Source organism: Zingiber officinale, chromosome 5A (genome assembly GCF_018446385.1).
Source record: "Zingiber officinale cultivar Zhangliang chromosome 5A, Zo_v1.1, whole genome shotgun sequence".
Classification (NCBI taxonomy): domain Eukaryota; kingdom Viridiplantae; phylum Streptophyta; class Magnoliopsida; order Zingiberales; family Zingiberaceae; genus Zingiber; species Zingiber officinale.
Window position 1 is genome coordinate 66,674,178 of NC_055994.1, and position 27,959 is coordinate 66,702,136.

The window sequence follows — 27,959 nt, forward strand, 5'->3', positions numbered from 1 at the left end:
GATTCCTGGTTTGCCCAAGATCATCACAATTTATTGTGATAATAACGGTGCAGTTGCAAACTCGAAGGAGCCGTGAGCCCATAAGGCAAGTAAACATATAGAGCGCAAGTACCACCTGATACGAGACATCGTCAAGTGAGGAGAAGTTGTCATCGCCAAGATTGCATCAGCAGATAACCAGGCAGATCCTTTCACTAAGGCCCTTCCGGCGAAAGCTTTTGATCGGCATGTGGAGGGGATGAGAATTAGATGTATGGCAACAGATGGAGCAACTTAATTTTAAAATCTTTCCTTTTATAGATTTTCTACAAAGGATTAAAAGAGAGATTAGATATCTTTCCTTATTTGTAGATATCTATAATGTTAAAAGAAAGATTTTAATTTTTAAGAAAACTTTCCTTTTTGTAACCATGATATAAAAAAAGTTTTATTTTTAATGTTATCTTTTATAGATATCCATAAAAGGATTTAAAAGAGAGATATTTTAATTTATAAAACATTTCTTTTATAGCTAACCACAAAAAGGATATTTTAAAAGAGAGATTTTAATTTTTGTTTAAAATCTTTCCTTGTTTGTTTTGTAAGAGGTGGCTGGCCATGTCATGAATATAAAAAGGAAGTTTTATTTTTTGTTATAAAACTTTCCTTTTTTGGATTCACCAAGGATTATAAAAGAGAGGTAAAGAGTGCCTTCATGGAATACAACTTCTATTCTATTGTTCCTCTCTCTTTTCCTTTGGTGGTCGGCCCTCTTCCTTTCTCTCTTCTCCTTTTGTTTTCCACATTGTGGCCGGCGGCATCAAGTCTACTAGGAGCTTTGGTGGCTGGTTACTAGGAGGAGAAGAAGAAGAGAAAGGAGGCCCTCTTGTCTAGATCCCTTTGGTGGTCGGAGCTTGGAGGAAGAGAAGAAGGCTTTGGTGGATTTCTTCTTGGTAGATCGTCGCCCACTCGACGTCCAAGAGAAGGAGTGGAATACAATAGAAGATCAAGAGGTTTTTGTTAACAAAGAAAGGTATAACTAGTTATCTTATTCCGCATCATACTAGTTTTCTTTGTATGGATTTTGAATTACCAAACACAAGAGGCTAACGATTCTAGGTAATCGATTTTATGTTTCAATTTTGTGTTTCTTTTATTTTTTTCAATCTTGTGATTCGATTGTTCTTGGTGGTTAAACCTAAGGTTACTGTAAGGAGATTAAATATTGAATTTCATTGAAAGACTTTGTCTAGGAAGTGGTGGATGATCCCATACCCAAGAAGGCCTAGTGTCTCACCATGTTTAACCTGGAAGCCGATCTTTGAAATAAATATTTAATCAACTTTATAACATGGGTGGATTTGGATCAATAATGTTAAGCATCATTTGCGATCCAGGTCTAAACCTCTAAGAACAGATAAGTTGAATTTGGAATCAATAATGTTAAGTTCTGTTTGCGATTCCAAATTTAATTTCTAAAGAACATAATAGGTTGTTAGGAAAGGTTCGGGACTTGTACAAAATTTTTGTACAGGGGAACTAGTACGATATTCTGAGTAGCAACCAACAATTGGTACCAGAGCTAGGATATTGCCTCTATGTGTTTGGTTTTTCAGTTTAATTATGCACATGTCATACATATTTTATGCATGATAATAGTAGGATGTGCAAATAGATTAACTCTGTTGTTGCAGGCATCCTAGATTCAACTATTATGGCCCTAATGTGTTTGTGTGTGATTGGACCCTCGGACATGTCGAGGGCATTTTATGTGTGTGCATGATTGTATGTATTAAATACAGCAGGAGCTGTATTAGTTTTAGGATTTTACTTTTTGTTCGATCTAGATTACATGTATATTCCTTCGTGGAATATAGGATCGATAAATGTAAAATTATATTTTTGTCGCTGATCATATCCTTGCAAGGTGCAATACTATTTGAGGACCAGAGGCACAGTGAAATAAGAAGCAAGATAGATGCGATGACTAGAACCGATTGCGGTGGCTAAAGATGGCAGCAGCTAGAGTTGGCAGCACACGAAGGGCAGTGATGGAAGATGCCATAATAGTTGGAAAATTATTTTCCATATTTATTGCTTTTATTTGCTGTGATGTGTGTGAGCATGATAAAATCCTCATCTTAAAAAACTAAGTGGGAGAGGGATTAGCAAATAAATTTCACGGTCTCCATTACTGGTTTGTAAGCGATGCAAACAAACTTGCGCGTTGGCTCTGAGTGCCTTCCTCCACATCGGATGAGTTTGTTTGCGGATCGCTAGATCAAACTTCCTTTATGGATGGTTATAGGAAATTATTTAGGAGCGTGTGATCTTCTCCAACTGAAGGGGCACAATCCTATTTAATGAACTAAGTATCAAGTAATGGTATACACTTAGGCGCATTTAATAGTATCCTCCCCATCGGAGTCACTGCTATTATTTGTGTGACCAAAGGAATACCAACTATTAATTTTATTTGTCATAAAGTTAGGATGACAAGAATAAAATTAATGGGTAAAACCTCCTCTTACAAATGTTTGAATTTGTATACGTCTACACTAACGTGACATACAAAATTCACGGTGTTTTGAGGTGTTGGTGAATTTAAATAATATTGTTTGAGGACTCAATATTATTCTAAATTCTAAAGTATTGACCAAAACCTATTTTGTGATTCTTAGGATGACTTTGAACCCACTGACTATTATTCTGAAAGAGAACAAACTTACTGGTCGCAATTACATTGATTGGAAAAGAAACCTGGACATTGTCCTAACTATTGAAGGCTATAAGTTTGTACTGATGGAGGTCTGCCCTAATGTGCCTAAAGGCAATTCTAGTGAAGAGGAAATTGAGCATCAAAGGAAATGGGTCAAGGCATATGAGATGGCGCGGTGTTACATTTTGGCTTCAATGTCAAATGTGCTGTAACATCAGCATCAGGCAATGACCTACGACATGATGCAAAATCTCAAGGAACTCTTCGGACACAAGAATCGGGCTGCTAGGCAAGAGGCTATGAGAAACTTAATGACAACCACCATGTCTGAGGGGGCACCCGTAAGGGATTATATCCTAAAGATGATGGCTTACTTGAATGATATACAAATCCTTGGATCTAAAATCGATGGGGAAACCCAGGTCGATATTATTCTCCAGACGCTACCCAAAAGTTTTGAGCAGTTCCGCCTGAACTACAATATGAATAAAAGGAGTTATTCATTGGCAGAACTACTGACAAAACTTCAGGTAGTAGAAGGGCTATTTCGTCATAATTCTCAAATTCACTTTGTTGAAAATGTTTCTACTTCCAAGTCGAAAGGAAAGAAGAAGAAAAAGAAACAAGCTGGCTCGGCAAAGAAAGTGAATTGATCTCTAGGTACTGGACTAAAAGCAGGAGTGAAGAATCCGAAAGGCAAGTGCTTCATTTGTAAGCAGTCTGGACATTGGAAGGCGGACTGTCCTCGTAGGAAAGAGAACAATAAAGGTATATCTTATTCTCTAGTAGTTGAAACATGTTTAGCGGTCTTATCTACCAACACCTGGTGTGTAGATACAAGAGCCACTGATCATGTCTGCAATTCATTGCAGGGGTTCCTGTTAGTCAGAGCCCTAGAGCCAATCATTTGATGATTGTTGTATGGACTCGTTGTATCATATTCTTGTATATAAATAAAGGAATTTGTTTTTGGTTATTATACTTATTTGTATTGATGCCAAATAACTAAGTATAATAGCGTCCTTGAGTAGAAGGTTTTTACCTATATCAATCGATTGGTTGAATCGATAGTGAGATGATATAGGGAACACTACTCTTAATCATTACTAGTCGAGTATTAACATTTAGGGACAATGTTAATGCGACGAGACTAGCATGTAGGTCAACTCGATGACTTGATCTTACAAGTCATGGATATAGAGATATCAAGTTGACACATGAGTATGCATTGGAGAATGTATACTGAATGACCCGCCATGAGAAAGTATCATGGATCATTATATGAGTGTCATATACTTTCTCATGTGGCTATTAGTATGACTACTAGTCCTTGGACCTGAAGTCACCATGGTTCCCTATATAAGGAGTTACGTACTTTGGCTTCGTCAAACATCACCCGTAACTGGGTGGACTATAAAGGCGATTACTGGGTATGTAACAAATTATGCGGATGGATGTGAGTGATGTAGAAGGGATCTATCCCTCCTATATGACAAGAGTGACATCGATATTCTTGATAGAGTGAGACCACTAAGTGCATGGCCATGCCCAAGTGAGTCAATATGAGATATTGAGCTCATTTGATTGAGTGAGTCTACTTGGAGTTCAAGATTTAGATTGATTAGAGGATTACACGATCTATGGCTCATATTGATCAATCTAGATGTCTAGAATAGAAGGACAATGTCATATATTGTGAGGAGTTACAATTAGTAGTCACAAGGTGATGTTGAATCTCAACATTCTTGTAACTTGGGTAGTAATGATGTATTGCTAGATACTGCTCATTACTTATGCTTCTAAATAAGTTTAGGAGTATTGCCAACGTTACAAGAACCTATAAGGTCACACATAAAGGGCAATTAGATGGAGATTAGGCTCATTTGATGAACCTAAAGGATTAGGTTCATGTGATGAACCCAATTGGATTAAGAGTAATCCAAATTGAGCTAATTGAGTCAGACTCAATTTGGTTCATGTGTTAAGTGAGTCTAATTTAGACTTAGACTCATTTAATTAATTTAATTCAATGAATAGAGATTCATTAAATTAAAAATTGACTTGAACCAATGGTTAGATTAGATCAACCAAGGGAAAGAAGTGGTCAAGTTTGACTTGACTTGAGAGGAAGATGAAGGGTCAAGTTTGACTTGACCATTTGCCACCTCATTGGTGAGTTGGCAAAGAGTGGGCCAATGATGATGCTCCACATCATCATGTTTGCTTAAGTGGGATGCCACCTCATGGGAGTTACCAAGAGTTGTGACTCTTGGTATCCCATGGAGGTTACAAACCTCATGAAGTGGCCGACCACTTTTAGTGTGAAATGAATTCATTTTTTCATTCAAGTGAATTCATTTCTTCTTCTTCCTCTCAAGGTTTCTTCTCTCCCTCTCCTCTCCAATTCCGAGACCTTGCATGAGTGCTAGGACACTCTAAGGTTTCGTCTCCATCTCTTTCTTGTGTGGATACATATAGAGGAGTATCTACTTTGATACTCTCATCCAGCAAACCTTGGACGAACGGGATTACGCGAAGGGCTTCGCATCAAGGGTAAAGCTCTTCTCCTTTGTAGATCTAGTTTAGATCTAGGTTAGAAAACTCATACTCAAAGTTTTATGAAATTTTAATCTTCGCACGGATCCGTGGCATGGGGGTTTCGGGGTTTCCGCAACGCAAAAAGCGATTTTTGCGGCCCGAAAAATCCAACAGTGGTATCAGAGCCACGTGCCAAGCGAGAATGAGTTTTAATTTGTATTTTTATGAAAATTACAGATCTATAACTTTCTGTGAATTTTTTATTTTTATAGATTTTATGAGTAATTTTCTCGTAAAAGTGAAGCACAAGTGTTTAGACCCTTGTAGGCTTCGACTACCGAGAAAATATTTCCAAAACGGCTAGGTTTCGCCCCAAATCGTTTTGGGACAGCGGACTAAGGCACTGTAGGATCGCTTAGGAACACTCACGATGGTTATATCGCGGGTAGGGGTGCTGCCCCTTACCTCGCATGGGGATTCGTTCCGCGATTGCTCTTGAAAATCGCTAAACGGGACCACCGGGTATTTTTACTCATAAAAATTGTAAGAAAAATTACAAAAATTTATAGAAATTATATAATTTAGAATTATGTATTATTTTGTGATGGTCATGGCCCAAAAGACCCAATTAGATTGGAAAAATTGTGTTATAATTCATAATACGGCCTGCATGCCGTCATGTGTTTGTGCGTGTTGTACTTGATTCGCGACCTGCGCGTCGTGCCTTCCTCTATTTTATATTCCTGTTGTAAAATAGTTTTTAGACTCGAATGTAACTCGAGTTTCAAAATTGTAATGTACAAAATTGGAGCGGTGGAAGGTCCACTCGAGACGGAGTTACGAGGAGGGCGCGAGCAACACAAGGTGGTCAAAGGAAGGAGCTTGAGAAGCTGTTGACCTTAGGTTGACCATCCGATCTTCTCATTGGCTTGAGAAGATCGTAGTAGGGCCATGACTAATCACAAAATATTTAATTAATTGCTTATGTGTGTATATGTGATGCATGCTAGAATAGTAATTAATTAGCGCCTTAACGATTAGATTAGATCTAAATCGCGTACATGATGCACCCTAACGATTAGATTAGATCTAAATCGTGTATATGATATACCTCGTCGATTAGATTAGATCTCAATCACGTCAACTCATAATGCCTACCATGCCGTGATACCTATCACTACCTCGATCACATGTTGTTGTTGAATTTGCCAAAGCAGAGCAACACATATTATCTTGGTAGAGTACGGAGGGACAATTTTGGTCCCGCCTATCAATGCCTGGGTGAGTACAATTCAATTAGATTGAGTAACTAGTTAACTCAATTGGATCGAGTTTAACTATAGGCATTTTTCAATGATTTGTAGATAGGTCAAAATCACGTTTATATCAACTCTTGGGCGTATTAGCCAAAGCTAACTCGAGTTTTAATATAAATGCGGATCTTGATCCTATAAACAAGAGTTGCCTAGAGATGTAATTGGTAATTAGTTACCTACCGATCATACTAAGTCTTGGGCGATTTAGCCAAAGCTAACTCAAGGCGTAGTATGATGTGGATCTTGTCCCACATGAATTATAGAATTCAGTGGGAGTATCATTTAATTAAAAGACCTAATTAAATGATTAATAGAATATGATATTTATTTATTTTTCTTCATTTTGCTGTTATAGATAACCATGACGTCCAATATGAACTCTTTCTCCCTACGTTCCATCCTTGAGAAGGACAAGCTCAACGGAGCAAATTTCCTAGACTGGTACAGGAACCTGAGAATCATTCTCACACAAGAACGTAAACTGTACATTCTGGAGCAGCCCATTCTGGAGGCACCTCCTGCTACTGCCACGTGAGCTGACCGAGATGCTTACAAGAAGCATCAAGATGACGCATTAGATATGTCATGTCTTATGCTCGCGACCATGAACTCTGAGCTTTAGAAGCAACACGAGTTGATGGGTGCTTATGATATGGTTGAACATCTTCATCAACTATATCAAGGACAAGCGAGGCACGAGAGATTCGAGATCTCTAAAGCACTGTTTCCGTGCAAGATGCAAGATGGGAATCCCATAGGCCCATATGTACTCAAGATGATTGGGTACATAGAAAACCTACAGAGGTTGAGATTTCCCCTTGGCCAAGAGCTTGCCACTGACTTGATCTTGCAGTCCTTACCAGAGAGCTACAGTCAGTTTGTTAGGAACTACAACATGAACGAAATTGACAAGCCACTGCCCGAGCTGCTTAGCATGTTGAGAACTGCTGAGCTCAACCTTAAGAAGGTTAAGCCCAACTCTATTCTGATGGTTCAGAAACATAAGGGCAAGGGCAAGCCCAAAGGCAAAGGAAAGTCCCAAGCCAAGAGCAAGGGCAAGGCACTTAAACCCAAAGGAGGGGTCGCCAAGGATGCTACCTGCTTTCATTACGGTCAGACCGGGCACTGGAAGAGGAACTACAAAGTGTACCTGGAAGATCTTAAGAAGAAGAGAAGTGAGACTTCCACTTCAGGTATCTATGTTATAGAACAATCTATCTATTTCTTCATCATGGGTATTAGATACCGGATGTGCTTCTCACATTTGAACTAATGTGCAGGCGCTGAGAAATAACAGGGCATTGATGAAGGGAACTTACGCGTAGGCAATGGAGCACAGGTTGCTGCTGTTGCTGTAGGAACTTATCATCTATCTCTACCTTCTGGGCTTGTATTAGAATTAGATGAATGTTGTTATGTACCTTCTTTAACTAAGAGCATAATTTCAGTTTCTTGTTTGGACAAGAAAGGTTTTTCATTTATTATAAAGAACAAATGTTGTTCAGTTTATTTAAATGAAATGTTCTATTGTAGTGCACCTCTAATAAATGGACTCTATATTCTAGACCTTGAGAACCCTATCTATAACATTAGTACCAAGAGGTTCAAGTCAAATAACATGAACCAAACCTATCTCTGGCACTGTCGCTTAGGTCATATAAATGACAAACGCTTATCCCAGCTCCATAAAGATGGTTTGTTGGACTCATTTGATTTTGAATCATATGAGACATGCGAGTCATGCCTTCTAGGTAAGATGACCAACACTCCCTTTAGTGGACACAGTTAGAGAGCGACTGACTTGTTAAGTCTTATACATAGTGATGTATGTGGCCCTTTCAATGTCGCTGCTAGAGGCGGTTATAGGTACTTCATCACATTTACTGATGACTTCAGTAGATATGGTTATGTGTACTTGATGACACATAAGTCTGAATCCTTTGAAAAGTTCAAAGAATTCAAGAATGAAGTACAGAACCAGCTTGGCAAGAGTATTAAGATACTTCGATCCGATCGAGGTGGAGAATACCTTAGCCATAAGTTCCGTGACTATCTAGCTGAGTGTGGGATTCTATCCCAACTCACTCCTCCTGGAACACCACAGTGGAATGGTGTATCTGAATGGAGGAATCATACCTTATTAGATATGGTACGATCTATGATGAGTCACATAGATCTTCTTATGTATCTTTGGGGCTATGCTCTAGACACAGCAGCCTTCATTCTCAACTGAGTTCCATCTAAGGCTGTAATAAAGACACCATATAGGATATGGACTGGGAGAGATGTCCAGGTGTCTTTTAGGAGGATTTGGGGTTGTGAGGCTTACGCTCGACGTCAAGTCTCAGACAAATTGGGACCCAAATCCGACAAGTGCTATTTCATTGGTTATCCCAAGGAAACAAAGGAATATTACTTCTACATTCCCAGTCAACACAAGGTAGTTGTGGCTAAGACTTTGGTATTTCTAGAAAGGGACTTTGTTTGTAGAAAGACTAGTGGGAGTACGTTCGATCTTGAAGAAGTTCAAGATGTGGACCATAGCACTGAAGCCTCGATGGAAGTTGAACTGGAACCACAAACTGTTGTGGATGATGTTGTTCCACAAGGAGTTGAGGAACTGCAACCAGTTCAAGTAGACAATCTCTTCACAGATCTGATAGGGTACGTCATCAACATGAGAGATATTCATTTCTCTTATCTGACCATGATGACGTTGTGCTCATTGAGGATGAGCTACCTCCTATCAGGAAGCTGTGATAAGACCAGATTCTGAGAAATGGCTAGAGGCCATGAGATCCGAGATGAAATCCATGTACACTAACCAAGTATGGACTTTGGTTGATCCACCTGAAGGGATAAAACCCATAGGGTGTAAGTGGGTCTTTAAGAGAAAGACTGACATGGATGAACTTATCTATAAGGGTCGCTTGGTAGCTAAAGGTTTCAAGCAGATTCATGGTATTGCCTATGATGAAACCTTTTCTCCAGTAGCGATATTTAAGTCTTCGGATCATGCTTGCTATTGCAGCATACCATGACTATGAGATATGGCAGATGGATGTCAAAACCGCGTTTCTGAATGGAAACCTGCACGAGGATGTGTACATGACACAACCTGAGGGTTTTGTAGATCCACAACATACTTGCAGAGTATACAAGCTGCATAGGTCCATTTATGGACTAAAGCAAGCTTCTCGGAGCTGGAATCTTTGATTCGATGATGTAATCAAATAGTTTGGTTTCATCAAGAATGAAGATGAACCTTGTGTCTACAAGAAGGTTGTAGGAAACACAGTTGTCTTCCTTATATTGTATGTAGATGACATACTACTCATTGGGAAGGACATCCCTTTGTTGCAGTCTGTCAAGACTTGGCTAGGGACTTGTTTCTCAATGAAGGGCTTAGGTGAAGCATCCCACATTCTAGGCATACAGATCTATAGAGATAGATCTAAGAGGTTTCTTGGCCTAAGTCAGAGTACATATATTGACAAGGTACTCCTACGGTTTGCCATGCAGAACTCCAAGAAAGGGATTTCTGTCGATGCCACATGGCGTGAGTCTTTCGAAGACTCAAGGTCCCTCTTCTAGAGAGGAGAGAGACCGCATGGATCAGATCCCTTATGCCTCAGCCATAGGATCTATCATGTACGCCATGCTATGTACTCGTCCTGATGCCTCATATGCTTTGAGCATGATGAGCAGATACCAGTCAGATCCAGGTGAAAGTCACTGGATAGCGGTCAAGAATATTCTTAAGTACTTGAGAATGACTAAAGAATATTTTTTGATATATGGAGGCGATGACGAGCTAGCTGTAAAAGGTTACAGTGATGCCAGCTTCCAGATCGATCAGGATGATTATCGATCGCAGTCAGGGTTCGTGTTTTGCAGAAATGGTGGTGCTGTGAGCTGGAAGAGTTTGAAGCAGGACACAGTAGCTGATTCTATGACAGAGGCCGAGTATATTGCTGCATCAGAAGCAGCAAAGGAGGCAGTTTGGATCCGCAAGTTCATTACCGAGCTTGGGGTGGTTCCTAGCATAGCTGATCCTATAGAGCTCTATTGTGACAATAATGGAGCAATAGCACAGGCAAAGGAACCTCTCTCACACCAGCGGACCAAACACATACTACGACGCTTCTATCTCATTCGAGAGATTATCGAGAGAGGAGATGTGAAGATTTGCAGAGTACCCACAAAGGCTAACATCGCAGATCCCTTGACCAAGGCTTTGGCACAGAGAAAGCATGATGGTCACACTAGGTCATTAGGCCTTAGATCCTACATTGATTGGCACTAGTGTTAGTGGGAGATTGTTAGTTAGAGCCCTAGAGCCAATCATTTGATGATTGTTGTATGGACTCGTTGTATCATATTCTTGAATATAAATAAAGGCATTTATTTTTGGTTATTATACTTACTTGTATTGGTGCCAAATAACTAAGTATAATAGCGTCCTTGAGTAGAAGGTTCTTACCTATATCAATCGATTGGTTGAATCGATAGTGAGATGATATGGAACACTACTCTTAATCATTCCTAGTCGAGTATTAACATTCAGGGACAATGTTAATGCGACGAGACTAGCATGTAGGTCAACTCGATGACTTGATCTCACAAGTCATGGATATAGAGATATCAAGTTGACACATGGGTATGCATTGGAGAATGTATACTGAATGACCCCCCATGAGAAAGTATCATGAATCGTTATATGAGTGTCATATACTTTCTCATGTGGCTATTAGTATGACTACCAGTCCTTGGACCTGAAGTCACCATGGTTCCCTACATAAGGAGTTACGTACTTTGGCTTCGTCAAACGTCACCCGTAACTGAGTGGACTATAAAGGCAATTACTGGGTATGTAACAAATTATGCGGAGGGATGTCAGTGATGTTGATGGGATCTATCTGTTGGTGCGGGAAGCATCCGACGATCGAACTCGTGTTTTGATAATGGCAAAGAATTCAAAGTTAAGATGTTTTATATTCTAATAAGTCTACTTGAGGATTTCAGGAAAGTCCTAACTGCGGTTAGGCAAAGGACTAAAACCCTAGGGGGTGGTAACCCTAGGTCATAGGGGGTGGTAACCCTATGTGGAAAGTCTTGGCAGGTCGATGACTTCAGGCAAAAAGTCCTAGGGGGTGGTAACCCTAGGTGGAAAGTCCTGGTGTCGCGAGCCAGGTGAAAGACTGGACTAGCCGGGAAGCGGATGTCCAGCAGAAAGTCCAGAAGTATTGAGTGCTGAGCAAAATTCCAGTCGATCTGGAGGATCGTATTGGCAACAGATAAATCTCCTGAGTGGAGTAGGTGAGGACGCGTTCCCTGTAGAGGGAACAGTAGGCGTCGGGTCGACCTAGGGTTTCCGTTTGGAAATCCAAAGTCAGACCCGGATAGTCCGGAGACTGTCTTAAATATTCTTTATTTTCTATACTGTTATTTTGTGCTAACTTTATGTTGCAGGATGTTGTTTGGGACTAACATATCTTGCATGTACAAAATAACGAAGATTTTTTTCGGTTGAACAGTGTCCGAGGCGCCTCCATGGGGCTTGGAGGCGCCTCGGGTTCAAAATCCTGAGCTGGCGCGAGGAGCAGGATTAAGGCGCTTTGGAGGGGTTTAAGGCGCCTTGAATGCTTGGAGGCGCCTTGAATGGGTTTAAGGCGCCTTCAGGTGGCGGTAGTCAAAGGATTATCCCAGCGAGCAGAACGAGATAAAATTCAGGCTTAAGGCGCCTTGAAAGGGTTTAAGGCGCCTTGAACACTGTTTATAAAGGGGGTTCGACCAGCAGCTCAATTCAACGAGTTCCAAGTCTTCTTTACTCAACGTGCTGCTCCGAAAGACTCCCGGAAGTGCTGCTACAAGTCTAAGATGGCCCAGAGCTCCAAGATTCCTCTTTTTCTTCGTCGGTATAGATTTCTTTTATCGCATCTCTTGTAATACTTAGTCTGTAATAATCGAGCTTATAGTTGTTGCCCACCGGAAGCGATCAAGGATCGTGGGCCTTCGAGTAGGAGTCGCCTTAGGCTCCGAACGAAGTAAAATCGACCTGTGTTCTTGTGTGCTTGCTTTTATTCCGCTGCTTTATTTACTCTAACGCTGTTTGCGATTCCGATGCGTATAAAATAGCCACGAGCTCTATTCACCCCCCCTCTAGCGCGGTCTCGATCCAACAATTGGTATCAGAGCGGGGTTGTTTTGAATTGGTGCAACCACCATTCAAAACAGTTTTTTTTCGTGGTATTTTTTTTAAGTCAATTAGAAATTAGCTAATTAGCTAAATTCTAATTCTTTTCAAATCGGTGTTGCTCAAAGTTGGTCATACCACTTGGGCTCGTTTTTTCTCTCTCTCTTCCCGCACTACTAATCCAAGACTCAGTCTTGGAATAGAGCTTGTTGTTTCTGTTTCTTTTAGATCTAAATAGCCCAACAAGAAGGATTTAACACCGTTCGTCCCTCGCTATTTTCCGGAGAAGACTTCGGATATTGGAAGGGCGAATGGAAATATATCTGAAGATCCAGTTCGACACCTGGATGATAGTCAAAACAGGACTGCAACTACCAACTGGTACAGATGGTAAGCCTACATCCTGTGAGAACTGGGAGCCAGCGTTTATAAAAAAAGTGGAAGCCGACGCCAAAGCCACCTGTACCATCCAGTGCGGTCTTACCAAAGAAGAGCTCAACAGAGTCAGTCCATTCTCCTCCGCAAAGGAGCTATGGGAGAAACTGATCGAACTTCACGAGGACACCTCGGAAACCAAGGTAAGTAAGCGTGATTTGTTACTTAATAAACTATACAATTTAAAAATGCAGGAAGGCGAAACGGCAAGTTCGTTACACGCTCGAATTCAAGATATTCTGAATTCCCTTCATGGAATCGGACAGAAGGTAGAAAATAGAGACATAATAAGGTATGCTCTTAACTAATTTCCTAGGAGTACATTGTGGGCATCAATGGTAGATGCCTACAAAGTCTCTAAGGATTTGTCTTCCTTAAAATTAGACGAATTATTTAGTGAATTCGAACTCCATGAACAAACTAATGCACAGCCATCCGAGAAGGGCATTGCTTTGGTTGCAGGTACGAGTCGAACACGGGAATCAAGAGTATGGCGAAAAATTGAATCGGAATCAGAAGACGAACCCGATTCAGAAGATTCAGAAGATGAACTGACCAGCGAACTAGTGAATCTCGTGAAGAAGCTCTACAAGAAGAAGAAGGGCTTCAACAAGAAAGATCTAAAGAAGGCAGTTCAATCCAAGGAGGCCCAACAGAACTCAAAGGTAAAGTTCGAAGTCACTTGCTACGGGTGTAACCAGAAGGGGCATATAAAAGCCAACTGCCCCAACCAAAAGGAAGCAAAGAAGCAAAGAAGAAAGAAGGCCCTGAAGGCAACTTGGGACGAATCTTCTTCGGAGGACGAAGACGACGAATTCGACCAAACGAGTTTACTCGCATTGATGGCCCGGGATCAGATCATCGAATCCGAGAGCGAGTCAGAGGCCGACTCCGAGCAAAGCCACGGATCCGCATCCGTTTCCGAAGAGCCAGACTCCGCTATAAGTATTCCGAGGCTTAATAATTTAGTCAATTATTTACTTCGCAAATTAGCCAAGTCAAATCTTAAAATAAAGTCACTTCTAAAGGAAGTAGCTATCCTTAAAGGAGTAACTAACTCAAAATACTTACCTGATCAAGTTCAAACTAAAGATTCAACTCAAGTTCAACAACTTGAGAAAGAAAATTCAAGTTTAAAAAATCAGGTAAAAGACTTAAAAAATACCTTAGAACGGTTTTCTTTGGGCTCCAAGAATCTGAATCTAATTCTTGGGACACAAAGAGTCATCTACAATAGAATTGGGCTAGGATATAAAAGTAAAAAAGAAATATAAATCTTATTTATCCCTAATAAACAAACAAAGTAGTAAATCAGTCCAAGCATAGGTCCCCAAGTCCAAATTGATCAATCAAGTTGGACTTGGCAAATATTGGGTTCCGAAGGATCAAATACACTACCTCGATAGACTATATCGAGGCGGTGATCCAGGGAAAGCTAAAAGAAAAACGATCTTAAAATTTTGAAATTTAAAATTAAATTAAAAATTCAAAATTCAAATTCAAAATTAAATTATAAATTTAAAACTTAAAATTAAAAATCAAATTAAAAATTCAAAATTAAAATTCAAAATCAAATTAAAAATTCAAAATTAAAATTCAAAATCAAATTAAAAATTCGAAATTAGATATTTAAAATTCAAAATTCAAAATCAATTCAAAATCAAATTAAAAATTCGAAATTAAATTATATATTTAAAATTCAAAAATAGATGGTGGATCCAAACTAGCTGGCACCGCCAACTCAACTACCCGACAGGGTAACTGAACTTAATTTACCCGAAATGGGTAAAACAAGAGAAGATTACCCGGCAGGGTAATTAAGGCTAGTTTAAAAAATGGGCTAAGTTTAACTTGAACCACAGTACCGGTGAAGTTTTTGGATGATAGTACGTTAGGGAAACTTGGGCATCGCATGTCTAGGAAGATATGGCTTCGACCTGGTGCATTTGGCCAAGTAGAACTGACCGAAGCTACCCTTAAATGGATCCTAACTAGTTAGACCAAGGATTAGTATTAAGTCCAATGGGTAGGACTATTTGAAAAATCTCGAAAGCATGGTTACTTTAATGAGCTCCGTATGACTCACCATAGCCCAGAAGTTTATCCAAAGAATGCTTACTTGTTGAACCCAAAGCTAAACCTGAATCTAACACAAAGTTAAACCAGACACTTAAAATTCAACAAAAACTCATCTCACAACAATTATAGGATTCCCTGATTGACAATTCAGATCGGGTGAGATGACTAAGTAATTATAATCAAACTGAAAATTTCAAAATTATTTCAAAAACTGAAAATTTCAAAATTATTTCAAAAACTTAAATTTCAAAATTATTTCAAAAACTTAAATTTTAAAATTTCAAAATTATTTTACAAACTTAAATTTCAAAATTATTTTACAAACTTAAATTTCAAAATTATTTTATAAACTTAAATTTCAAAAGTATTTAAAAATATATATATAAAAAAATTTACTATAAAATTATTCAACTTTAAAATTATCTTACTCCAAAATTAATTAACTTTATCTTGATCAAAATTTAATTATATCATAGGCTTAAGTATTTGCTGAATTACTTAGAAAATCTAAGGAGTCTACTTCAATTAAGCTATCTTTAAATCCATTAATAACCAATTCAAACTACTTCATGTGTAGGAATTGGAGCAATGGATGTTGGATAGTGGATGCTCTAGACATATGACTGGAGATAAGTTGAAGTTTACTAAACTCAAGTACAAGAAATTAGGATCAGTTGCATTCGGCAACGACGGTAAACTTAAAGTAATCGAAAAAGGTAATATTGAACTTAGTTCCGATTTCATTGTTCGAAATGTCTTATTGGTTGAAAATTTTAACTTTAATTTAGTATAAGTCAATTATGTGACAGCGGATATCTAGTCAACTTTGACAAATCTGGATGTCTGGTTAAAAACATCGAAAACCCTGAAATTAGACTTAAGGGACTTAGGAAGAATAACATCTACACAATTGACTTATCATTATCCTCAATAAAGTGTCTATTGACACAACAAGAGGAAACTCAACTGTGGCACAGGAGGCTGGGTCACACTCACACCAGACTCATTTCAAAAATGAGTCACAATGGTCTAGTTAGAGGTTTGCCCAAATTAAAATTCATTGAAAACTCAATCTGTGATGCGTATCAAAAAGGAAAACAAACCAAGTCAATCCACAAATCAACCAATCTAGAAAGAACCAACACCATACTCGAGCTCCTTCATATTGACCTATTTGACTCACATGGAGCCAAGTCACTAAGCAAGAATCAATATTGCTTAGTAATAATTGATGACTACTCTAGGTACACATGGGTAAATTTCTAAAAACAAAAGATGAAACCTATGAAATATTTAGTAACTTTTGCAAATTAACGGAAAATGAAAAAGATACTAAAATTAAAAGGATAAGAAGTGATCACGGGGGAGAATTTGAAAATCATAGGTTCACCCAATTTTGTAAAATAAATGGATACCAACATGAATTTTCATGTCCTAGAACCCCCCAACAAAATAGAATAGTAGAACGTAAAAATAGAACACTACAAGAAGCCGCTAGGACAATGTTAAATGAATATAAGTTAAGTCATCAATTTTGGGCTGAAGCAATAAATACAGCAAATTATATTCAAAACCGAATTTTAATAAACAAATCTCACAATAAAACACCGTATGAACTCTACTATCATAAAATTCCTAACCTAAACTATTTAAAAGTATTTGGTTGTAAAGTTCACATTTTAAATACTAAAGATTACTTAGGAAAATTTACACCCAAGTCTAACCAAGGAATATTTTTAGGATACTCCTTAACCAGTAGAGCCTTTAGAGTATATAATCAAAACACCTTGAAAGTTGAAGAAACAACTAATGTAATATTTGATGAAGAAAACAATATAACTGACAATGTTGACATTCATCCAAGAGCTATAGAAGATGATGAAATCCAATCTAATCTTAATGAGGCAGAAGAACCAGTACCTGAACCACAACCAAGACCAACTAGAATAAGTACTTCTCACCCACCTGACCAAATTCTGGGTGACCCAAACCTAGGAGTCAGAACTAGATCATCCCATAGAAACCTTAGTCAGATTGCCCTCATTTCAAAAATTGAACCTAAAACCATAGATGAAGCTCTTCCTGACCCAGACTGGATCATTGCAATGCAAGAAGAATTAGCACAATTTGAGAGAAACCAAGTCTGGGACCTTGTACCTAAACCCATAGATAAATCAATAATAGACACCAAATGGGTTTTTAGGAACAAGTTGGATGATCACGGTGAAATAATAAGAAACAAAGCTAGGCTAGTAGCCAAAGGGTTTAGTCAAGTCGAAGGTTTAGACTATGATGAAACCTATGCTCCGGTAGCCAGACTTGAGTCCATTAGGATGTTATTAGCCTATGCAGCAAATAAAGGGTTCAAATTGTACCAAATGGACGTTAAGTCAGCCTTTTTAAATGGATTTATCAAGGAAGAGGTCTACGTAAGCCAACCTCCAGGTTTTGAAGACATAGACTACCCAAACCATGTATTTAAATTAAAAAAGGTGTTATATGGACTAAAACAAGCCCCTAGGGCATGGTATGAAAGATTATCTAATTACTTAATATCCAAAGACTTTAACCAAGGTGTAACGACCACCCTTCTTACTACCACTACTACTCTCTAAGATTGACCGTTACTTATCTACTAACTCTACTTAACCGGTTTATTAAAAATCTCTAGGAAAACCCTACCGAAAAATTTCGGCAGAATCTCCCCTGTACCGGTGACCATTTTCCATAATACAAGCATAAAATACTCATCCACAAGCGGCTGGAAATATATTTCAATCAACCATGCAGTTTAATAAGAAATGAAAACTAACCACAACCACGTAGTTTAATAATTCAAATCATGCAGATAATGAAAAACCAAAAACATAACTTCTTACTACATTCTTTCCTTATCAACTTAATAAGAAATCAAACTAATCACATTCTTAAACTAAATGAATTCCTTAGCTAAGTCCCAAGGACCTCCATAGTCCACACATCACACACTCCTCTTGCATCTCCTTGTCGCCTTCCTTCACTGTATCTTTTCTTTCCCTTTATCTGCAGTAGGAGGAAATGCAGTCTATAAGCATAAAGCTTAGTGAGCGCTATCTACTCACAAAAACTCGATATGCATGTATATAAATAAAAACATGCTAAAACTGAATGCTAATATATAAAACTACTCATGCTCATATATAGCAAAGGAATCATGCTAACTGAAATACTAAACATGTATAGCTAATCATGCTCATAAGAATGAAACTATAAAAGAAGCATACTAAACATGTAAAGCTACTAAACATGTAAAGCTTCTAAACATGTAAAACTTCTAAACATGTAAAACTACTAAACATGTAAAGCTAATCATGCTCATAAGAATAAAACTATAACAGTATGCTGAAAGCAAATAAAACTAAACATGCTGAATAATCTAATAGCAAGATACAAATAAAACTACTGCTGCATGCTTCAAATAACAAGAAACTAAACTTTCTAATTCTAAATATATTTGAAGCTTGTTTCATTTGTTTCAAAACTTATACTTTAATACTTCAACATAATAATAAACTTCTTTTGGGCCCGGCATTGTACCACTTAGCGCGCATTCTTAATAAGAATCGAGGTAGCTAATCCCGAAACTACTAAGATACTTCTAGGCCTTGTGCCTAGGGGCAAATTGGAGCCCATCCCTTGGACCTTGTGTCTGGTATATGCCCTTTAAAAGTAAAATACTTTCTTTTTAACTATAACTTCTTTATACTTGCCCTTACTTGGCATTTAAGCAAACACCTTGTGTGCGCTTTTGATATTCAATCTTCTGGAATTGAAATCAAGTCTAAACCTTAGTCTTTCTTGCTTATAGTTCTTAAAGATAGAAACTCATGCTTATGTAATAGCAAAGAAACTAATAACTGCATGCTCAAGATATTCTAATAGCAAAAGAGACTAGAAAGTATCACCGTGCACATCTAATGGCAAAGGGAACTGATCATGCTTAATTAATAGCAAATGAATTCTACTGATGTTCAACTAATAGCAATGAAGACCGTTAAGGCTACTGGTGTTCAAACAAAACTACTGTTAAGATTGTCCCTGTTCACTTGATAACAAACAAAGCTACTGTTATTTAGTAATAGCATGGAAGGGCTGTACACATACATGTGATAACAAATAAAAGCTACTGTTAAAAGGCTTAAACTGCAATGCTATATATGTGATTCAACCTCACAAGCTACTTGATATACAGAAGTGCACATCAAAGGCTCACGCTTTAAGAGATACAATGTTTACAATTTCATGCCCTCATTAACCCGAATCCATCTATACTTCCTTGAACATGACAAGCAAAAAAATCACTTGTTTCAGACCCAAGCTGAGAATAAATTCCAAAGCTCCATTCTGTGGGGACATAATAATACCAGAAAAAGCAATAAAAGAAGTAGATCTAAGCAAAGGTCTAAACAACATGCCTACCCATTCAAATTCCTTCTCCTTTTCTTTAACAAACTCATGACATCAAAGGTAAGAGAATTATCATTGATAACCTAGATTCGAATCTGTTCTTCATGCCTAACCTAAACTATCCTTCTCTTCTTTCTTTTTGGGTTCACGGCAACAACAAAGGAAAAATACAAGCTTCATGAAACATGCTCCGAAATCAACACAAGGACTAGCATACATCCGAAACAAAAAGACATGCTGTGGATGATAAGGAATGAAATCAAATTCCAAAATCAAAAGGAAAAGAAGATCATTGTCGCGGAACTACTCCTACTGCAGGTGAGAAACAACTCACCGAGCGATCTTGGACTTACAACCGGAAAGGAGAAGTCTAGGGTTCCGGATAGGTGAAGATTCCCGTGATCCCTTGCGGCAACACCTTCTCCTCGATGAAGGGGAATCGCGATTGTGAAGATCTCACCGGGAAAAACCCTCGCCGGCCGCCGGAGACGAAGCTAAAGCTTCATATTTCCTTCGCTCGGCAGAAGCGGCGCCGTCTCACGCAAGGAGAAGAGGAAAAGAATTTTGAGAGAAAATTTTAGGTTTTTGGAAATATGATTTAAATCTTATACCTTAGGTTATTTTCATTTCTAACTTTACCTTATATACTTGTCGCTGCATATCTGATCAGCATAGACCGCTGGCGCAGTTGGTCCGTTGAGTTTTGCTCGAAGCCACAGGTCTGGGCTTCGATTCTCAGCCGCGCCCCTTTTATTTCCAATTTATTTTACTGTTCCTAACTACTAGTTAAATATATATCGCTCCATATATGATTAACAAAAACCATGTAGCTCAGCTGGTTGGGCCGGTTTTGCTTGGGTCAGTCCGACCCGAGATCGTGGGTTCGAATCTCACCTTCAACATTTTTTTTTAAAACTTCTTTCTTTTTGTAAGCCTACTAAACGACCTCCAAAAATTACGTAAAAATACTCTAAAAATTTCTAAAAATCTCTAGAATATTTTAAAATTATTTCCAAATATTTTTATGGACTTTTAGAACTTGAAATAGGGAAAATTGGGTCGTTATAATTCCCCATACCTTATAAAAAGTTCATCCTCGAACTTAGAATAGCTCTGGATACTTCTGTCTCATACTGTCCTCCCGCTCCCAAGTGACTTCATCGTGCTTCTGGTTCTGCCAGATAACCTTCACTAGTGGCACTTCTTTATTTCTTAGTCTCTTGACCGCTCTGTCCACTATCTGTGTAGGTCTGCTCTCATAACTAAGATCCTCTTGGATCTGCACTGACTGAGGCTGAATCACTTGGCTCGGGTCATGAAGACACTTCTTTAGCATGGAGACATGAAATACATTGTGTATTGCTGACATGTCTTGTGGTAAATCCAGCTTGTAAGCTACTTTTCCAATCCTTTCTGTGATCAGGTAAGGCCCTACATAACGAGAACTTAATTTGCCCTTCTTGCCAAATCTCATCACTCCCCTCATAAGAGCGACCTTGAGAAAGACTGAATCCCCTACTTGGAATTCAAGCGGCCTACGGCGTGTGTCAGCATAACTCTTCTGTCTACTCTGGGCAGTCTCAATTCTCTGTCTGATCTTCTGAATAGCCTGAGTAGTCTCAGCTCTACTTCCATCTCTCTTCTTTCACCTGCTTCTTGCCAGCAAATGGGTGATCTGCACTTCCTGCCATACAACGCTTCATATGGTGCCATTTTGATGGTGGCCTGATAGCTATTGTTGTAGGCAAATTCAGCTAAGCACAGATACTTGCACCAACTGCCTTTAAAATCTAGTGCACAAGCCATGAGCATATCTTCTAGGATCTGGTTTACTCGCTCTGTCTGCCCATCAGTCTGAGGATGGAAGGCTGTGCTGAACTTGAGTTGGTGCCTAGTGCAGTCTGAACACACTCCCAAAAGTGAGAGGTGAAGCGCCCATCTCTATCAGAAACAATAGATTTAGGAACTCCGTGAAGTCTGATCACCTCTTTAACATACAACTGTGCCAACTGCTCTATAGAGTGGGACACCTTGATGGCTAGAAAATGAGCAGACTTGGTCAATCTATCCACTATTACCCATATCGCATCATATCCATTTGTGGTTCTTGGAAGACCTGTTATGAAGTCCATGGATATGTCTTCCCACTTCCACTCTGGTATAGGAAGAGGCTGTAGAACTCCTTCTGGTCTCTGGTGTTCTGCTTTGACCCTCTGACATGTCAGGCAGGTACTGACATATTTAGCTACATCTCTTTTGAGTCCATACCACCAGAATCTTTGTTTTACGTCATGAAACATCTTGGTAGAACCAGGATGCATGGAATAAGGTGTACTATGAGCTTCTTCTAAAATTTTCTTTCTCAGCTCTTCGTCATTGGGAACACAAAGGCGACTCCCCTGATAAAGAATTCCACTGTCTGATACTCGAAACTCAAAATTTTCTTCTTCCTGTATCCCTTTCTTGATCTTTTGGATATCAGGATCTTCACTTTGCTTTCTCTGTATATCCTCAAGTAGGGTTGACTCTAAGGTCAATGCAGAGAGTTGCCCATATATAATTTCAAGTCTGAAACCTGACAACTCCTTCTGCAGCGGCAGGGCTAATGATGACAAGGACATCAAGGATGCACTGGACTTTCCGCTTAGTGCATCTGCCACTTTGTTAGCTTTGCCTGGGTGGTAGAGGATTTCACAGTCATAATCTTTGACCAACTCTAGCCACCTACGCTGTCTCATGTTTAAGTCCTTCTGAGTGAAAAAGTACTTAAGACTCTGATGGTCTGTGAAGATTCTGCACTGGACTCCATACAAGTAGTGTCGCCAGAGTTTCAGTGCAAAGACCACAACTGCCAGCTCTAGATCATGAGTGGGATAGTTCTTCTCGTAGTCTTTGAGTTGTCTGGAAGCATAAGCTATAACTTTTCCTTCCTGCATGAGTACAGCTCCTAAGCCCATCTTAGAAGCATCACTGTAGATGTAAAAACTCTTGTCACTCTCTGGAACAGTCAGAATGGGAGCACTGGTCAATCTCTTCTTGAGTTCTTGAAAACTCTGCTCACATTTATCTGACCATTCAAACTTCTTGTTCTTCCTGGTGAGGGCTGTAAGTGGAGAGGCTATTCTGGAAAAGTCTTCCACGAATTTCCTGTAGTACCCAGCTTAACCAAGGAAGCTTCTGATCTCCCTAGCATTCTTGGGTCTCTTCCAGTTGCTGACCGCTTCTATTTTGGCTGGATCTACTTGAATGTCTTCTCTAGAAACGATGTGACCTAGAAACGCCACTTGCTCCAACCAGAATTTGCACTTTGAGAATTTAGCATAGAGCTGCTTTTGTTGAAGGGTCTGCAGAACTATTCTCAAGTGTGTATCATGCTCCTCTGGGGTCCTTGAATAGATTAGAATGTCGTCGATGAACACAATGACAAATTTGTCAAGGTATTCTCTGAACACTCTGTTCATTAAGTCCATGAAGACCGCAGGTGCATTAGTCACTCCAAAAGGCATGACTACGAATTCGTAGTGTCCATATCTGGTCCTGAAAGCTGTTCTGGGTATATCCCCTTCCTTCACTTTCAACTGATGGTACCCAGAGCGCAGGTCTATCTTGGAGAACACTGTTGCACCTTTCAATTGATCAAATAAATCATCGATCCTGGGCAGTGGATACTTGTTCTTGATGGTCACTTGATTCATAGCTCTATAATCTATGCACATCCGCATAGATCCATCCTTCTTCTTAACAAACAACACAGGAGCTCCCCATGGTGAGTGACTAGGGCGAATGAAGCCCTTGTCAAGTAGCTCCTGAAGTTTCTCTTGTAACTCTTTTAGCTCTGCTAGAGACATGCGATATGGAGCTTTTGAAATTGGCTCCACCTCTCTGTTGGGAGGTAGTCCAGGTAGCCCTTCTGGAAATACTTCTAGATACTCACAGACTACCCGAACATCTTCCTGCTTGGGTCTTTCTTGTTATCTTTGTCCTTCCAGTTCTGATTACTTGTTTGGGTTCTCTGTTCCCCCCCTGTCTTGTCTTCTATCTTGACTGGCTTGTGTTGCGTTTGTTGTGCCTTGTTGTTGTTCAGATAGTGCTCACTAATTCCCTGCTGACCAGCTCTTCACCAATCTATGGTTGGTGAGTTTCACTACTCACATTAGGTGTTATTTCTAGTCTCAGCGTTAGGAGCATCAGTCTGACTCGTTCTTTCACTGTACTTACTAACTCTAGGCAAAGGTGAGCTAGCCTGTTAAATCTTTTAACCGCTTCTTCTACTGGTAGGTCACCTGGTCTAAATTCTATAAACTGCTCATAATATTTATTGGTGATCCGTTGGCGGAAGAACTCTTAGTAAAACTCTATCTCAAAGTCAACCCAGCTCATCTGGTTGACTGCTCTCTTACTCTTAACTCGCTCCCACCACATACAAGCATCTCCAGATAGGCAGAAAGAGACACACTTACCTTTCTCGACCTCTGGTCAGTCAAGAAGCTCCATTGTGCTCTCAAGTGTCTTGAACCAAGCCAGGGCATCCCAGGGCTCAATCGTGCCTGAGAAGCTTTCTGGTTTCAGCTTCAACCACTAGATGAGGTATGCTTCTTGTCTTTTAGATGTTGTGGCGACTTCCAGGGCAACTGATGGGACTTCAGTCACCACTGGGGTCTCCACATTAATGGTTGGGGGAGTGGGAGGAGCTAGCTTCTGATTGGCCATTAGATTGGCAATCACTTGCTGCTGCTCGCCACTTGTCTCTGAAGTTGAGCAACAACTTCAGGGAGAATAGGCCCAGGGGTTCTGGGCTCTTCGTTCTCCTGATCTTGGTCCTCAGTATGAACAGTACGGGGTTGTTCTCTTCTTGCCATCTAATTATGCAAAGAAAGAGACTTGCTATCTTCTCTATCCTTCCTAAACATACATATATATGGATCAAGAAAGGAGAAACAATAACTTCTATCTTACTTAAGTACTCATAAGCAATTACTCGGTACTGTAGTTAATAATAAGGAAAGCAGAATAAAGAAAGAATTTAAATACTTTCTTACTTAGAGATGGCAAGGATGATGCTGATGTGTGTGTGATGCTGGAGAATGGAACACTGCTCTGATACCAACTGTAACGACCACCCTTCTTACTACCACTACTACTCTCTAAGAGTGACCGTTACTTATCTACTAACTCTACTTAACCGGTTTATTAAAAATCTCTAGGAAAACCCTACCGAAAAATTTCGGCAGAATCTCCCCTGTACCGGTGACCATTTTTCATAATACAAGCATAATATACTCAGCCACAAGCGGCTGGAAATATATTTCAATCAACCACGCAGTTTAATAAGAAATGAAAACTAACCACAACCACGCAGTTTAATAATTCAAATCATGCAGATAATTGAAAACCAAAAACATAACTTCTTACTACATTCTTTCCTTATCAACTTAATAAGAAATCAAACTAATCACATTCTTAAACTAAATGAATTCCTTAGCTAAGTCCCAAGGACCTCCATAGTCCACACATCACACACTCCTCTTGCATCTCCTTATCTCCTTCCTTCACTGTATCTTTTCTTTCCCTTTATCTGCAGTAGGAGGAAATGCAGTCTATAAGCATAAAGCTTAGTGAGCGCTATCTACTCACAAAAACTCGATATGCATGTATATAAATAAAAACATGCTAAAACTGAATGCTAATATATAAAACTACTCATGCTCATATATAGCAAAGGAATCATGCTAACTGAAATAGTAAACATGTATAGCTAATCATGCTCATAAGAATGAAACTATAAAAGAAGCATACTAAACATGTAAAGCTACTAAACATGTAAAGCTTCTAAACATGTAAAACTTCTAAACATGTAAAACTACTAAACATGTAAAGCTAATCATGCTCATAAGAATAAAACTATAACAGTATGCTGAAAGCAAATAAAACTAAACATGCTGAATAATCTAATAGCAAGAAACAAATAAAACTACTACTGCATGCTTCAAATAACAAGAAACTAAACTTTCTAATTCTAAACATATTTGAAACTTGTTTCATTTGTTTCAAAACTTATACTTTAATACTTCAACATAATAATAAACTTCTTTTGGGCCCGGCATTGTACCACTTAGCGCGCATTCTTAATAAGAATCGAGGTAGCTAATCCCGAAACTACTAAGATACTTCTAGGCCTTGTGCCTAGGGGCATCTTGGAGCCCATCCCTTGGACCTTGTGTCCGGTATATGCCCTTTAAAAGTAAAATACTTTCTTTTTAACTATAACTTCTTTATACTTGCCCTTACTTGGCATTTAAGCAAACACCTTGTGTGCGCTTTTGATATTCAATCTTCTGGAATTGAAATCAAGTCTAAACCTTAGTCTTTCTTGCTTATAGTTCTTAAAGATAGAAACTCATGCTTATGTAATAGCAAAGAAACTAATAATTGCATGCTAAAGATATTCTAATAGCAAAAGAGACTAGAAAGTATCACCGTGCACATCTAATGGCAAAGGGAACTGATCATGCTTAATTAATAGCAAATGAATTCTACTGATGTTCAACTAATAGCAATGAAGACCGTTAAGGCTACTAGTGTTCAAACAAAACTACTGTTAAGATTGTCCCTGTTCACTTGATAACAAACAAAGCTACTGTTATTTAGTAATAGTATGGAAGGGCTGTACACATACATGTGATAACAAATAAAAGCTACTGTTAAAAGGCTTAAACTGTAATGCTATATATGTGATTCAACCTCACAAGCTATGATATACAGAAGTGCACATCAAAGGCTCACGCTTTAAGAGATACAACGTTTACAATTTCATGCCCTCATTAACCCGAATCCATCTATACTTCCTTGAACATGACAAGCAAAAAAATCACTTGTTTCAGACCCAAGCTAAGAATAAATTCCAAAGCTCCATTCCGTGGGGACAAAATAATACCAGAAAAAGCAATAAAAGAAGTAGATCTAAGCAAAGGTCTAAACAACATGCCTACCCATTCAAATTCCTTCTCCTTTTCTTTAACAAACTCATGACATCAAAGGTAAGAGAATTATCATTGATAACCTAGATTCGAATCTGTTCTTCATGCCTAACCTAAACTATCCTTCTCTTCTTTCTTTTTGGGTTCACGGCAGCAACAAAGGAAAAATACAAGCTTCATGAAACATGCTCCGAAATCAACACAAGGACTAGCATACATCCGAAACAAAAAGACATGCTGTGGATGATAAGGAATGAAATCAAATTCCAAAATCAAAAGGAAAAGAAGATCATTGTCGCGGAACTACTCCTACTGCAGGTGAGAAGCAACTCACCAAGCGATCTTGGACTTACAACCGGAAAGGAGAAGTCTAGGGTTCTGGATAGGTGAAGATTCCCGTGATCCCTTGCGGCAACACCTTCTCCTCGATGAAGGGGAATCACGATTGTGAAGATCTCACCGGGAAAAACCCTCGCCGGCCGCCGGAGATGAAGCTAAAGCTTCATATTTCCTTCGCTCGACAGAAGCGGCGCCGTCTCACGCAAGGAGAAGAGGAAAAGAATTTTGAGAGAAAATTTTAGGTTTTTGGAAATATGATTTAAATCTTATACCTTAGGTTATTTTCATTTCTAACTTTACCTTATATACTTGTCGCTGCATATCTGATCAGCATAGACCGCTGGCGCAGTTGGTCCGTTGAGTTTTGCTCGAAGCCACAGGTCTGGGCTTCGATTCTCAGCCGCGCCCCTTTTATTTCCAATTTATTTTACTGTTCCTAACTACTAGTTAAATATATATCACTCCATATATGATTAACAAAAACCGTGTAGCTCAGCTGGTTGGGCCGGTTTTGCTTGGGTCAGTCCGACCCGAGATCGTGGGTTCGAATCTCACCTTCAACATTTTTTTTTAAAACTTCTTTCTTTTTGTAACCCTACTAAACGACCTCCAAAAATTACGTAAAAATACTCTAAAAATTCCTAAAAATCTCTAGAATATTTTAAAAGTATTTCCAAATATTTTTATGGACTTTTAGAACTTGAAATAGGGAAAATTGGGTCGTTACAAGCGCCTTTTTATTGTAACGACCCGGCCCTCTTGGCCCATTTGGCGGCCCATTTGGCGACCCTTGGGTCGTCGACCGTCGGCCCTTATGTCGTCGGCCCATTTGGCGACCTCTCATTTCGTCGACCAACGACCCTTGGCCGTGCCGTTACTCACTAGGACTTTCCACCCCTGGCAGTGGATTTTTGCCTCCAGTTCGAATCCTGGGG